This window comes from Haliotis cracherodii, unplaced genomic scaffold (genome assembly GCF_022045235.1).
Source record: "Haliotis cracherodii isolate W230 unplaced genomic scaffold, xgHalCrac1.p SCAF_43, whole genome shotgun sequence".
NCBI lineage: Eukaryota > Metazoa > Mollusca > Gastropoda > Lepetellida > Haliotidae > Haliotis > Haliotis cracherodii.
In genome coordinates this window covers 924,875-940,944 of record NW_027266301.1, presented here as the reverse complement: position 1 = coordinate 940,944, position 16,070 = coordinate 924,875, and the positions used below count along the sequence as shown (strand labels likewise).

General features: G+C 39.5%; 1 long non-coding RNA gene across 1 annotated transcript; it reads left to right on the top strand.

Annotated features, from left to right (window-relative positions):
• The first annotated feature begins 11,009 nt into the window (after positions 1-11,009).
• Positions 11,010-15,713, top strand: LOC139441737 (uncharacterized). Its single transcript, XR_011651640.1, has 3 exons — positions 11,010-11,048; positions 13,542-13,586; positions 15,618-15,713. It is a non-coding gene; the product is annotated as an uncharacterized lncRNA (long non-coding RNA).
• The last annotated feature ends 357 nt before the right edge of the window (positions 15,714-16,070 follow it).

Genomic DNA, 16,070 nt, shown 5'->3' with positions numbered 1-16,070 from the left:
GAAGAACGGTCTTCATTCCAGGGTATGGATGCCAGTAGTATCAGTGCTTTTGACTGGCTGCTCAATGGTCGCTCATATTCTCAAGATATATTGCTTCTTCAGTCATTTTTGTTGTGTTTCCCAGAGGAGAATATACGAGCCATCCGAATGTGGGTTCTCCACTCTTCATTCCTACACTGCAATAGACATGGATTGATGTCTTCAGCATTGTAGCTGCGGAAATAATCTCAATCTCTGTTCCCCAAGTACCATCAAGATCCATTTTACTTCTGCTTATATACTCTTCAATAGGAGTGATGGATATATCATCCAAAAGATGTGCGTGGGACTCCATAAACTGTACAACAGAAGTTCGGACAATACCATGAAGACTCTGGCTTCCAAAAATTGCAAAACTTAATGAACGAAAAAGGCAGTTTCCGTCACCTAGCATCTGAACAACATCCTTTGGTGATGCTTTTGCAGTCAATAAAGTTGGAGAGCTTTCATTATGGAGTGTTTTGACATTTACGCCAAACAAGATTGCTTTTTCCCTTTGCCAGTATGGGCCAACTGGATAATAAAAAAGGGGGTCTGGACTGCAGTCTGATTTGGTTTTGCTGATTCACGGGACGTCGTGGTATTGACATCGGGGGAGCTTTGTATCATCCTCTGACTGTTCTGCTGACAACTTTCTTTTCTTTTGTTGCTTTTTTGTACTCTGGCTTGAATCCTTGGTGAAGAGTTTGTTCCTTTCTGCTGTAGTTGACTTGTACTTCGCTACTTTCGATTCTTTGTACAATTTCAAATTGCAGCCATTGATTATTGTCTTCTTTTCACGAAGACCATATATGGTTGACGTCTGTCGTGATGTCCTGTAGGCAAATAGCATCTGAGGAAGATACATGTCCCAGTTATCTTGCGCCTCATTTGTGTACTTAAAAAGACTATTACATAGAGTTCTATTGTAACGTTCAGTTAGGCCCCCTGTCTGTGGATGGTATGGGGATGATATCTTGTGGTCTATTCCCAAACGCTCGAATATGAGCTAACACGGGGACATTAGGCTTTGATTTGGTTCGGGGAGGTGTGTTTGCTGGATTGGAGGTGTGAGGTTTGGGGTGGGGGCTTGACTGTATTTGCAGTTAGTTGTAGCGATTACCACCAAATATATGTCCACCAAGGCTGATATGCTAGTCCCTGAAGAGGGGGGTCCATTTAACCCTAACGGGGTGCAAATACTATGTACAGAAAAAGTACCTGGGGTACTTCTACCATGGGGGTCCAAATACTTCTTTACACCGGCACCAGCCCTTCTCTACCCTGACCTAGAAAAAAGGTCCAGGTTTTTCCACAGTTTTACAGATATCCAGCCTTATGTTCTGGATATAGATTCAACTTCCCACTAACTGGTTACTTAAATGCCTCGGCGATCGGTTGAGGTGCAAGTTTTTTCGTCTACACTGTTCATATTTCAACTTTGCAGGCTTGTAGACAACCTCATCTACCCTGGCTTGACGCTCTTTAACAGCTGCTTCCACTATTGCTCATGCCACCCTACGTTGTGTATGGCTGTGGTCCTGAGATCAACTCCGTGATCTCCATGGCACCTCGAGTTAAAAGCGATTGTTTTGGCCATCATTTACTGACAGAGCATTCTATGTCACGCCCCGTTGAACTTTTCCATGGACAACATCACCACGGTGTGGTGTCTCCACAACCAGGGTATTCTCCACTCAGCATCTCTGCTAAACCAGACCTTCCACCTCTTTGACTTGGTGGTCAGCCTGGACCTGCAATTTCTCGTTCAGCTTTTTCCAGGTTGAGAACATGTTCTGGCACAAGCTTTGTCCAGGCCTGATAAGATGGCTCCTTTGGGTGATAGCTGCACCCAGATGTGATCGACTACCCCAACAACAAACTGTTCACCACATCCCAGAAATGCCAGCTGACATCCTAGGTCTCACTGGTGCCAGATCTGTCAGCATTTGCAGTCAACACTCTCAATGTTCCCGGGAGAAGGATTAACCGAGTATGCTTTTCCACCTCTGGCTCTCATTCCAAGGATTCTTCATGTTCCCGGCCCCTCGGAACCTGACACTGATTTTTTGTCACGCTGTGATGGCCAGCAAGAAACTGGTAGAGATTATATAGAAAGCCACGGGAATGTTAAGGCTCATACCAATTACTTTATAATACAGCTGAACTTGCAAAGCATTTAAAAAAGTATCCATTATTTTTGTGGATGGACATTTTTTTAATCGTTTATTAACGCCACAAGGTCTACATAATGGTAATTTATTATTTTAGTTTGTGCAGGGACAAAAAAGTTTACACTAGTCATATGGGCAGGTTTCATTGCCTACGTAGTCATATGCGTACTTCTGCCTCCAGTCTAGTATACCCTGTTATTTTCTCACCATAATTACACTCTTCACTAGCAAGTACATGCTTATGTCTTACATTTACCTACCGTCACTTCTTATATTTTATTTTCACGTCACATCATTAGCCATGCTTTTCTGTTATGTATAAGGTTACTAGCTTCATATCCCACAATGCACCATTTTCTCAGCCACGCATGCTCAGAAAAGCTTCCGGTGACGTCATGCCTCGAGGCTATTTAACCCCAAAGATCTCGCTTTGTCTTTCTTGTTAATTTTATTGTCACGCCGTAAGTCTCTCCCACCATCCTCCCCTGCTTTCCGCCTTGTAGGGGGGGCTTCTTCGGTTGCCCCTTCAGCTCCTTCTACAGGCTGGGCCTTCAGCTCATTCAGTGCTTTTAATCGCCAGTACGGAAGCACAGATGAGCTGACTAGCCCCCAATTCATACGGCGGCAGGACACTATCTACATGGGCTTTCCGATCTTACACCAGGAACCGTCCATAGGGATGTCCGGGTCCACGACCCCAGGGCAACTAATCCCACCATTAGGTCCTCGCCGTCCTAACCACGGGTCCATGACCTACAGGCTACTCCCCTTGCCGTCTAACCGCGGGTCCACGACCTACAGGTTATCCTTCACCTCTAACATACCCAGGGTTGGCGACCCTCCGGCAACCGAAGTAGCCCCCTCAATTCTCCAAAGATGTTGTAAATAAACATATTTTTACCTACATCATGTTCTGTTGTCTCTGCACAAATCACAAAGTGTAAAGTTATGCGGTGTGAAATTATTAGTATTAAGAATGCTACATGGTAATATAGCAATCTTTATATTAATTTCACGTCATAAAGCTTTGCACTCTGTGGATATAGACCTTGCTGCGTTAATACACGATAAAGAAGAAACTGCCAATTCCTGAAAGAATATTTTCTCAACACAATTACAAGAAAACACAATCCTCTATTCGTCTTTTTTACTTCAACGATGAACATACAGAACAAGCGTTTACATGTCCTATAAATAAGTTTATGTACAACAGTTCATTTTTTACATTATTTACAGTTTTCAATGTTATGTTAACTGTCGCTAAATTATTTCCTTCTGCCAATGCATGTGTACAAGGTGCAGCAGGTACACTATTTGAGTTTCCATGACAAAAACTTGTTCTCTTGTAATTGGATGTTACTTGAGTTATACAGAGGATATATCAAAAGCAATCCAGGGCAGGTTGAAGCACAGGAAGGTTGAGTCAAAATCTGTTCTAGCATACAAACACAGAAGATGTCCAGAGTGATATATAGTCGTGGCATTCTATGTAATCTTTACCTTTCTTCACCGAACAGAATTATTTGTTTAGTCTTCACTAATGAACACTTGCTGTAGAAAGGACATGATAAAATCCTTCTCAGGTGCATACACATAGGGTGTAAATGTAGAATGCATGGAGAGAAAAGTGGAAGCTCATGGCTATCTTGTGTCTTGACCAGCCTCAGTGGAAATAATCCCAACCAATTATACACTACACAGTTTTTTGTTTCAGTGAAAAAGGATAATGAAGACGCAAGAAAAGACAAAAAGACAACGAAAGAAAAGGACAAAGATCTTGGAAAACAAAAAGATAAATGAATGAGCCTCAACCATATAGAAAACCTATTTCTGGCCATCATTCAACTGTTTGTTTCAAATTCTATGATGCTTGGTGTATGTTTAGTTTGCAATATTTTGTTTTGTTTTCATTTGTTTGGACCATTCTCACAAATGCATTTCTTTGCATTCTTTCCTGGAAATGTCATTTCTGTCACCAAGCAACAACCTCTGACCTTCACGTACCCAAGTTTTTCTTTTCTCGTATTGCTGCATTTGTCACATCTACACTCAAACCACAAGAGCCAAGGAGCTGAGTCTCTAAAGCCTAACTACAGATTTCTTATCTATGTTAAGCATGCACACCACTGTGGCTATATTGAACGTGACATATTTGCATATTACTGAGCCATTTCTACGAGCATGTGGTATGTGCTAAATAGACATATAATGTTTCCGGCATGTTTTGATTTGATCAACTTTTGACCTTTGACATGTTGTCAAAGCTGCAACTAAAATAACTCGATATTGGAATATATTATTTCTGATAGAATAATAGTTTCAGATATGATTCATCCAATCATTGCATGTTAATTCTTTGAAGTTATATTTTAGGGTATTTTTCAACCGAATCACTGGTAGATTGGTAGAAAATGTGCGTACAACCGGTTGCTATTTCGGGCTTAGTTTACGAGAAATTGCAGACGACAATCTTTATTTCTGTGTATAAAACAATGCCTAGCAGAACAGAAAATGTTCAGTGTTATACATAGGTATATGTTTCTCTCCATTGAAGAAGGCCACATTATGTTCACTGGTCATGTATCCATTACACTTGAACCCTGTGCAAAACATCCAAATTAATGCTTTATGTAAATTAGCAAAGACTTGCAACAGCTGTTTTTAGTGTATGGTGGAACATGCCCATCATATTCATTATGTAGACAGTTATTAAGAAAGATTTGGTTTGTATTTTCATTCTTGATAAGCCAGATGATATGCAAAGAATTTTCAGATTTTCAACAGACGTCCTCTTTACTGCCAATCACACACAATTAGTTGCCGCCAAGTACCTACCATCCAACTAGCCGGGTATAAGCCAGCAGGCTTTTCCCTACATTCAATATACCGTACAGGCACTGCGCGGTATCCATGGACCAGCCACTCAGCATTCAGTATGATCTCCATCAACCGGCAGCTCCCAACCCAGCCGCATGGACTACACGGGATTGTCCAAACAACCATTCAACTGACCGGTCCACCGACCGTGAAGATAACTACCATACGGGTACCATTGCACACGGACCATAACAAGCCACATTGAATCTAATCATACCGAAATCCTGGACACTGGAGGACAACGGACCCCATGGGGTAGACATGGCGGACTACTATGATTATCCACCCCCCACAGGATCTACCCACAGTCTATCTTTGAAGACTCATCTCAACCAAGAGGTTGATAATGTCACAACCCATATCAGCTCCCACAACATTCAACGGGAATTTGGGACATTTGAGATGAAGTCAGACAAGATACTACGGAACGATTCCAAATATAAAATATCAACCTAGCTGCCAAAGCCCATTGCTCTTTCCATCCCCAGAGGTGTTCCTGGGACCACAAAGCTTCATCATCTAAACAGCCTCCTAAGAAGAAGTTTGTCCCCTCAGGAAAGGATTCTTTCCAACCAAGTCGCTGGTACGACAAGCGCCAATCTCAGGAATCTTTTCGCCCCCCAGATTACAAGAAACGAGGATGCAATAGCCATGAAAGATCTGGAGGCAGAGGCGAACGCAGGTTCTGACATCCCTGCCACCCTCTCTGACATTATAGACCCTTTCGACCTGGTTATGTCTATTGACTGAGATTTACACCTACCCTCTTTCAACATAATCCTGACTCCGGGACCAGTTGGAGGGCGCCTTCTTCGAAAGTCCAAAATTGGAAGTAAGTTACGCCCGACCGCTGGATTCTAGACGTGGTGGCTCACGTGTACAAACTGCACTTCAAGAAACATCCTACCTTGAAGACCTAAGCAGTCGGATGCAGATTTCATCTAGTTGGAACCAAGTTAGCAGCAGCAGATATGGTCATCTGGAAGCTAATAAAGAAGCGAGCCATTCTGAGACTTACGGAGACCAACAACACCAAGGGTGAAGAAAAATACAACCTAAATGAGGATGATATTCGACCTAAAGATCCTCAACAAAAGATACCTGGTACCTCCGGAAGTTACGGTCAACGCTGAAAACAGGTGACTGGCTTATCAGCCTCGATTTACAAGATGCCTATCTTCACGTCCCAAAACACCTATCGACTTGGAAATATCTACGGTAAGCGATCAATGGGCGACATTACGAGTTCAAAGTCTTACCATTGGGGATATCAATAGCCCCTTGGCTGCTTACCAGGATTACATCACCAGTCATCAGGTTTGCCCACCTCCAGCTAGTTCGAATCCATGGATACCTGGACAATTTCCTGGCTGCAGACCAAGAGAAAGCCCAACTACATCAGAACATGATATTCTTGGGCCAACTTATGATCTACCTAGGCTTCCTAGTCAATCCCTCCAAGTCTGAGACCATTGGATGAAGATTCTTACTAAACAAGGGATATCTATGCCCACCAGAGGATCGATTTGACAAGACTATCAAGATGATTCAATCACTTTCAAGTCAACCCATTTCTGAGGTGGTGGATGTCTCTCCTAGGCAACTTAACGTCTCTACAGGATATGACCTTCAGAGGAAGGTTAATGTTACCTCCTCTAGAGACATGGATCAACTCTATACGATCCCACACTCTAATGTTCAAGACGCAGTTGCCTCCCAGCTTAGTACAAGACCTGTATTGGTGGACTCACAGAGAGCATGTGATGAGTGGCATCCCTCTGATTTATCCAACACCCGAACACCATGAGTTCAATGGGATGGGGAGCCCATATGGATGATCTGACGGTACAGGGATCTTGGAACGCTGGAGACAAGAACCTTCATATCAACTGCAGGGAAATGAAGGCCATATATTACGCCATCCTGGAATGGAAGATACATCTTTCCCAATCGTCATCCTCATAGCCATGGACAACACCACAGTAGTGGCCTACATCCAGAAACAGGGAGGAACCAGATCACGCTCCATTATGATGGAGACTACACGATTGTTTGCCTTGGCAGACTTCTTCAGTTGCCGGATGGAAGCGAGACATATACCAGGGAAACTGAACATCCTTGCCGTCAGCCTTTCCCGCCAGGGGAGAATAGTGGCAACAGAATGGACCTTACATCTCAAGATCTTGGCTTGGATAACCAAGTTATGGGACACACCACACCTGGATCTATTTGCCACCTGCCAGAACAACCAACTTCTGGTTTATGTCAGTCCAGTTCCCGACCCAAGAGCTCACCATATCGATGCAGTATCCATTGGACAGGTCTGTTTGCTTAAGCATTCCCACCATGGTCTCTCGACAAATTCATCCATAAGGTGGAGGACAAGGATTGCATAATAATACTGATTGCTTCAATATGGCCCAGCGGGACGTGGTTCCCAAGACTACTAATGGAAGAACCTATCCAGTTACCTCTCTGTCTAGATCTGTTATGACAACCCAAGTCCATCATTTCCACGACAATCTGTCTTGCCAACATCTAACTGCCTGGAAGTTATCACACAGAACATGCAGACATCCGGATACTCTGAGCTTGCCTCAGAAGCAGGGGAAAGATCATTGAGACTTTCACCCTCCGTTGGGACAAGTTCGTCCAGTTCGGAGAAGAGGACATGGCGTTATAACTAATGCTATATCAATCCCTATGGTAGCAGATTTTCTACTACATCTACGTCAGGACAATAAATTCCGACATGGGACGGTAGAATGTTATAGATCGGCTCTTCACTTTCTCCACATCTATGGTACTATTGGCACTGTTAACAGAACCTTACGAGCCCATGGCTAAAACTACCTTACTCCAAAAAGCCATACTTTCTCCTAGCCATGGCGACAGCAGCAAGCGTTTCCTACACGACTGCCTGCACATCCTGCTCAAGGTCGACCCTACACCAGCACTCGGAATACCAAGCTGACTAACAGTGTAATCATAACACATATATAGTAATGACCAACAATGGACAGACAAAGAGACAATGATGTTGCTCTGGACATGGGACATATGGGCGTGATGCACCGTCACAGCTCAGGGGATGATCAATTAATGAGTAACAGTAATTAACGGGAAGTGATATGGTAGCCCAGGATGGCTGACAGTCAATATACAATGAAATGTTGGTGAGGAATAACAACGGGGATTAGCATCTTATAAATACTGGCATTTAAGTTATGGAGCTTGGAAATTTACAATGAAAACTATTGTTTGATTTTGGTGTATCACAATCTGGTATTAATAAAACAAAACAATGTACCTGGTGTTTGTAAAGTGTGAATACTGGAAACTGAAATCAAGGCCATTTGCTATACAATTATTGCATCAAGTTATGTTTATTCGTAAAGTGCAAGTTAATATTATACTGAGTCAAATTAAAAACTTCACAATTTTAAAAGGAATCCCAAATATGATATACAACGGACAAATGTATCAGAGAATGGTTTTAATTAATGGTGGTAACCATAATTTGTTCCAAGCACCTACAGTATTCGGTAATAACATCAACAGTTTAAATCATAAGTCCATTAGCGTGTATGGCCACCATGTGCGTTGACAACTGCCACACAATGCCTCCGCATGGACTTTGTGATGCTTGTGAACACATGATTGGGAAGACGATGCCAATTCTGCTGCAAAATGGTGCCAAGATCTTGCAAATTCTGTGGTTGGTTTTGGAGAGTGACCAGACTTCTGCCAAGAGCATCCCAAACGTGTTCGATGGGATTGAGGTCGGGAGACTTTGACGGCCAGTCCATGACGTTGTCTCTCGCATTCTGAAGGAAATTCTTTATCAAAATTGCTGTGTGGGGTCACACGTGGTCGACCTGGCCGAGGGCGATCAGGGGTGGTACCCGTTTGCTGTAGACGCGTCTGTAAATCATTAACAGTCCGTCGACTACAACCCATCGCCCTTACAATTTCAGCTACGGACGTTCCTGTCTGCAACATGCCGATGGCACATTCACGTTGCACATTTGAAAGGCGTGGCATGACAAATGGCCGTAAAGACTTTTGTTTTCTTGTGTTTTTCTTTTTTTGTTAATGACTGCTAACAAGTATGGCTGAAAACACGTATTATGGCCATGTGACCAGTTGCACGTGAAAAACCACTTTTGCCAATATAGTGCTGTGCACATGATTTTGATCGATTCACCTTCACATAAACAAGTGTTATCTGAAGACAATTCGTGGCCATTACTGTTTTAATACACAATAAGGGCCCACAATGATAACAGTTCAAAATGTTAAAATTTTAGGAATGTGAAGTTTTTAATTTGGTTCAGTATAGTTCCAATTTTCAACCAAAATTAATTTTCAAATATACATGAAGTAAACTTTCAGATACAGATCCACAAAAAGAGCAAATGTCATCACTAACTTCATTTTCAACAGTTCTTTTTAGAATATAAATCTGTGCTTAAAGTCTAATGATCTAACGTCTTTGGTACATGTTCTGAAATGAGAAAATACATATGTCCATGGAATTTTTAACTGAGCCTACTTTGCCTTTTTCGCACAAGGCTGGGTGATTTGTTGCAGTAATAAAAGATTATTGAAAAAGGAACCTTTTGTGTGTGAATGAATATGTTTCCTATTTTTAATATTTTCCATGATTTTTTAAAATTTAGCATCATGTGATTATATTGTAATATTGTTCCTTAAATGTGATATGTTTCTGTTAGTTCGCCAAAGGACAAGAAGCCCTTGTTGGTCTAGTTTGTGCTCTTCATTGTTGAGCTTTATTACTATAATTTGGTTATTGTTTCTAATCTTAAGCTCCTAGCATTTCTGCAGCAAGAAGAAAAAAATAAGGTGACACTGGGTCACCTTGTCAACAGCCTCTATCATTTTCAGTTACATGGGATGATGTATTTCGCATCAATGCTTAACCCATTTTATCACAGTCGGTCTCAGACCAATGTTTTTCAAAAACAATTGAAGAATCAATGAACACTAATAAACCTGGCTTTTTCATAATGTCATTAATTCATCAATGTTACCAAAATCTTTGTTTGGATCATCTTGACTGTCGGTTGCAGGAGTAATCCTAATACCTGCAACTCTTGTATCAGTATAATATAGTTCCCATTATGATCTTGCTTGCTTCTGTGTATGTTCACTTCAATGTTATTGTTTACACAAAATGGCTCCCCCTGTGGCATTTGATTTAAACAGAGTGAAAATACCATTGCAATCCCGATTGATGATATGATCATTGTCCTTAGTGATGTGTATATGTCAAATAACTATTACTGAAATTAATTCATTAGTCCAAAAGTCAATCCCTTCTTTACGCTTATTTGTTTCTGGCAATTAGTCTATTTTATTCTTATTCAATTAGTCATTAACATTGTGGTAGATTGCTTAGCTTTTGCATATTTTTGTTGTTGTGGTACGGCCTCTGAACTGAAAAATTTATTTTAGGTTAAAACAATAATTAGAATTAGATTTGGTAGTTATTATTATTTTGTCAGAATATATTTTTGGAATCACAGACATGAGGCAAATGTGAGTGTGGAATATCACTAGTTCAGCATGTACAAGAAAATAAATTCATTCATTAAAATCTTCTGAAAGGATTATGAAAAAATACTGTATCCCAATTATGGGGTATTATATCTTTTATTCAAATAAGTAATTTCTCACATTCTTGTTCAAACTAATATGTTATGCAACTGAATAAAAGCAAGTTTCTGTGTCTATGACAAACTGGTTATATTTGTGGTCCTGCAATAGCCTATCATTGTGTTTTACTTGGGACATAATTCCTGTCATAGTTGTCACTTTGATAGCTAAAATCATTATTTCACAGTTCCGGTAGTTGTGAAATACCTGATGTACCTTTGTCATTCTGTATGTACTTTATCATACCATGTATTTATTTTTAAGATGCTGAGAAGAAGAACAAAAATAAGAAGAAAAAGGGTAAGTATTTTATGCCAAATTATTGTATACATGGTTTTGAAATATAAAGAGAGTCAGATATGTTGGTGAGATTCAGTGCTTCCTAAAAACATGAAAAAAACACTTAAGAGATACTTAAAGGGGCACTCATCTAACGTGATTCCCTGGACTGGTTGTTGCCTTTGTTATTGTTTTTTTTCCCGTGAGCACCCGGAGGATACGCAACGCAACTGAGCGTGACCAGAGACTGGGCTACCGTCTGCAAGGACTGCTAAATAAATTGGGAGGCTGGAGGCAATATTTGTTTTACGCATTTTTGCATAAACACTGATTGGTTAACTGTGATCTATAAAGATTTCAACAAAGGGCGCATGTTAATTAATTTCTTCAGCCTAAACAAACAGACAAAAAGAACGGCGGAGCTCAGCGGATGTCGTCATTTAGAAATACCCCAGATGACTATTGTTTAATACTAAAAAAAGTATCCATACAGTGAAAGCATTTTTGGATTTCAGATTGCATCGGTAATACGGTTACTACTCCCTTGTTGTAACCCTACACTAGTGTATTTGTCGTCATTCACTTGATGCTCAGTTAATGAATTTATTACAGGTACAATTAGTGGTAGCACCACTTAGATTACCTGACAAAGGTTCCCATTTGGCATTTATTGTGTCTGGGGTAATTATTCAATCTAAATCCAGGTTTGAAGTGAGGTGAAATGTGTGTTATGTAATATGCACGTGGCAGCCCAGCAAGAGATGAATGATCAGTTGCTTTACTTTTTCTTGTAAATCAGTGGATCGTTCCTAGTCATCAAAGGATTAACAGAAAATACGTTGATTGATTAATCACTGTTATCTGGCACAGTGGATATGTCAAAAGTGAGTGTTTACATGTCTAGGTTTACTAAAACAAAGGGAATACACTCATATCATGGCGTGAAGTGCCAATATAAAAACAACATACTTTGTTCAAAGGGTTAACTGATAATACGTTGATTGATTGATTATTGTTATCAATCACTCAATGGATTTTTTAGGAACCGTGGACGTTATGAAAATAGTTGTCACGTGGGCTTTCTCAGCCGACCCTTGAGACTTGACACCTATGTGAAACACCTGAAACAATCCAAGTGATCAGTTGAGAAACTAACACGGGTTATAATATCCCGAAACGATATATATCTTTTAAAATATTTGATTGTTGCAGAAACACGTGACATCGAATAAGTTTCTTTGTACAGCTTCAGACGAATGGGATATTGTTCCTTTTGAGGATATTCACGGATACAATCCTCGAACAAGGAATCTGCCTAAAAATTATACACATAAATTTGGTTGGTTGTAATTATAGTATTTGCATTTTGTTTTCCTTCATTTGAACCGATTCGTTCTTGTTTCTCTACGTCTTGGTTGGGAAATTCTTCAATGCGCGATAGACGTTGTTTTCACAGGTCTTTTCCTTTGTAAGCGTGTATAAATTACCGTAAATTTGTAAAATGAGATTCTCTCAGGCAATTTATCAGATGTGTAAATATTTCAGTCATTTTGACTAAAAAATCTGTCCAGATTGATTAAGACGATCAAAAGGGCCTTCAAACATCACAACAGATTATTATGTAGGATTAGAAGCCAAACAACATAGAAATGTACTTGTAACATTTTCAGTCTCTTGGTGATGACATTAAACATAAAAATGTTTGGAATTCGTTATCATAATAATACAGATGGAAATGTTTTTCAGTTACTTTGTAAAATAACTGAATATTTAGATGTTTAATAAATTTGTTACACATTTTGACAGTAAAAAAATATACACACTATAAAAAAGCAATGCTCAGGTGAAATATTTACTTTGTGTTGCAAGTCGAAATAGTATAAACGAAAATCGCAAAATTACCAAGCAAGTGACTTATCAAAACTTCGTCACCATTACCGATGCTACCCACAAAGATACCTACATTTCCTTATTATCTCGAAAACTGTATTTCATTTTGTTGATCAATGTGACCATACGCCCTTATTACTACCCATACAAGTGACTAATGCGCTTACGAATGGCGCAGCAGAGGTCCCGAACTAGTCTAGATTTCTGCTATACATCCGGGTACTCATTGGGAAAAAACAATAACGAAGGCAACAACCAGTCCCGGGGAACTGTGTTAGATCAGTGCCCCTTTAAGTACTTAAAATGTGTCAAGATAAGGCGATAGTTATTCACTCATAAGACATGTTATTTGTAAGATTCAGAATTTACCTAGACCTGCTCGGAGGCCAATAATCATCTCCAAGTCTGCAGCAGTCTGTTTTTCAACCATCCTCCAATGTAGAGTTCCTTACATATTTGACATGCAAATCAAATCAAGGAGAGGTAAGTAAGGGAGGTGCCTTTTCTAATTATGTATTGGTTAGTGCCCTCCTGAAGGATGATAGGGACTTTCAATGCTTGATAATACCTTCATCGGTGTATGATGTTGGATTGTCAACAATGGCAAACCTTTGACTGTTTCAGATGACAAAATTCCCCTGAAGCCAAAAAAAACACAGCAAAGAAGAGGTAATATTCAATAACACATGTATCTTATTAATAAAGTTAAAAAAAGGACCATTATCCAGAGAATTTGTGATTATTACTTTCATCTGTCGAACAGTTCTCTTGTGGAAGCAGTAGAATGTGGGGCAAATGTAGACAACAATAAGATAATGCTGGTGGTGATCAGCAGTCTGATGGTTAATGTGTTGTTTTTGAAATTTGACTGCCGTCTATAGATATGTCTATCTCTTGTGTACTACGTGATGTTTCTCCATATGGAAAATGAAGCATTTCGTTCAAAAGTAGACGCCACTATTATAAAGTTCTACAGACACTGATGCCCAAAGAATGGGATGTGGTAGACATGATGACACGCCCGATGGGGTCCCTGGTTAGAATAGGCCCCCAGAATAGGCCCCCGGCAAGCTAAGCTGGTCGTACGAGGCAACTAAATGGATTGCCTTGTCAGGCTCTGTGACTTGGTTGATTACAACATCAATCACCAGATTATCTGGTCTATTATTATTATTATTAGTGCTCCATTAAACAACCTACATAATGACAGTAGGTGATGGAGTAGATGGAAGACAAATGTTACTGAATTTCACAATACACACGTTAGATGTTGTGTGTCAGATTTTCTGTCTGAAATGTATTGCCACACTTGTTTATAATATTCTTGAATCCACAACATACATAATTCTTATGAATATCCTACCTCTATTACATCATAGCCATAAATTCCCATTTTGGCAATAATCACACTATAAAATCTTTAGACAGACAGATAGTCAATTTCAAATGATGCATTTACTGTGAGCTATCTTGCCCCACCGGTGGCACCCATCACAAACACATGCAAAGGCAAGTCAATTGTACAAGATAAAGTAGGTAATTGCATGGGACATCATTTTTTGTCACTGATGCGTCAAATTTGGAAATGTTCAGATGTTACAGTAAAACGGTTTGAAAGCTTTACTGAGACCTTAAATGTTGTAACCTTGATCAAACATCTTCTGAGCAAGAGCTGTACGACACTCTTTGAAATCTTGGGATTATTGCTAAAATGGGAATTTATGGCTATGATGTAATAGAGGTAGTATTCTTAGAATTATACACAATGATAACTATTGTTTGATGTTAACATGGTACATGTATTCCAAAGCATTTATCAGTAAAATTATCATTTGAAATTGACTGTCTGGTTTGTGAAAGAAATCCTTTCAACTCAACAAAACATGACCCTGTCAGGTGTCAGACCAGTCAGAACACAGAATTATTATAGTCAAATTTACCTTCATGTCGTGCAAAATATTCCAGCAGCTCCAGCCTTTTTCATTTACATTTCACAACTTTTGCGATACAATTGAGCATGCTCTTCTCCCAAGATTTCAAAGAGTGTCATACTGCTCTTGCTCAGAAGTTGTTTGATCAAGGTTGCAGACTGGTTGACAACTAACAGACTGCTATCATTAGCAAGCCACATCACAGAAGTGGCCGAGATGAGTTTTCACCTTTGAATGGTGTGCAAGATAACTGTTTCTTATTTGTAACAATCTCAATCCTGCTTATCGGCTGACAGGGCAAGAGAGCAAAAGTTTAAAACTCTCATAGTCCTTGTATTGTCTATTGGTTTTTTTTTATAAAAAAACCGTTGTTATTCCATGGTAGTATATTCACCAATTTAGATATACATGACCGCTAAGAATAGGTCTCTCCAGATTTATTGACCTAAAGTTTTATAGTTTCTACACAAAAATATAAGATGTGCATTAATTCACTTATGAAAACTTTCATATGTAGAAACTCTAATAATGATGTTTTTGGATGATCGAAGCTTGCATGTAATGAAATCATTGCTGCTTTGATATTTACCTATGTCAGTCATACAAATGCTTGAATCACTTTTGTGATGTGTATTTAATTGACCCTGTGATATGGAACCTTATGAATACCAGGTTAAAGATAGGAATTTGTGACCTATGTCCTGGAAGTTATGATTACCATATTTCTTAAGTTCCCAGCCAGTGACATACCTGCATGTTTTGCTTACAGGTGATGTGTATGAAAACACAGTTCCTGGCCAGTTTGGGGATGGCACCTATGCCAATGCCGGATATGTTGCCGATGATGGAGACTCAGCACCAATGGAGGTAGTAACTTCGATGTTTTTTCAATCAACAATTACTTGTATATATATATATATATATATATATATATATATATATATGTATATGTCAAAACAAAAAGGTGTACAGGGCAGAATAATGAAGGTACACAGTACTTGACATTTATTAAGCAACACCTTGTAAATGGTGATACTTTATGGTTTTGTTAGATATTGTCTTCAACAGCTTTGTTTTGTTTTCAAAACTGTGAGGTTTTTAAACATCTCAGGGATATCATGTCAATAATATCTCCATGAGAAAAAAAACATCTTTACTATATCTTTACGATTTGAAAGAAGCACTTCTGTGGGTCAATAAAAGTTTGTACATGACCGATAGA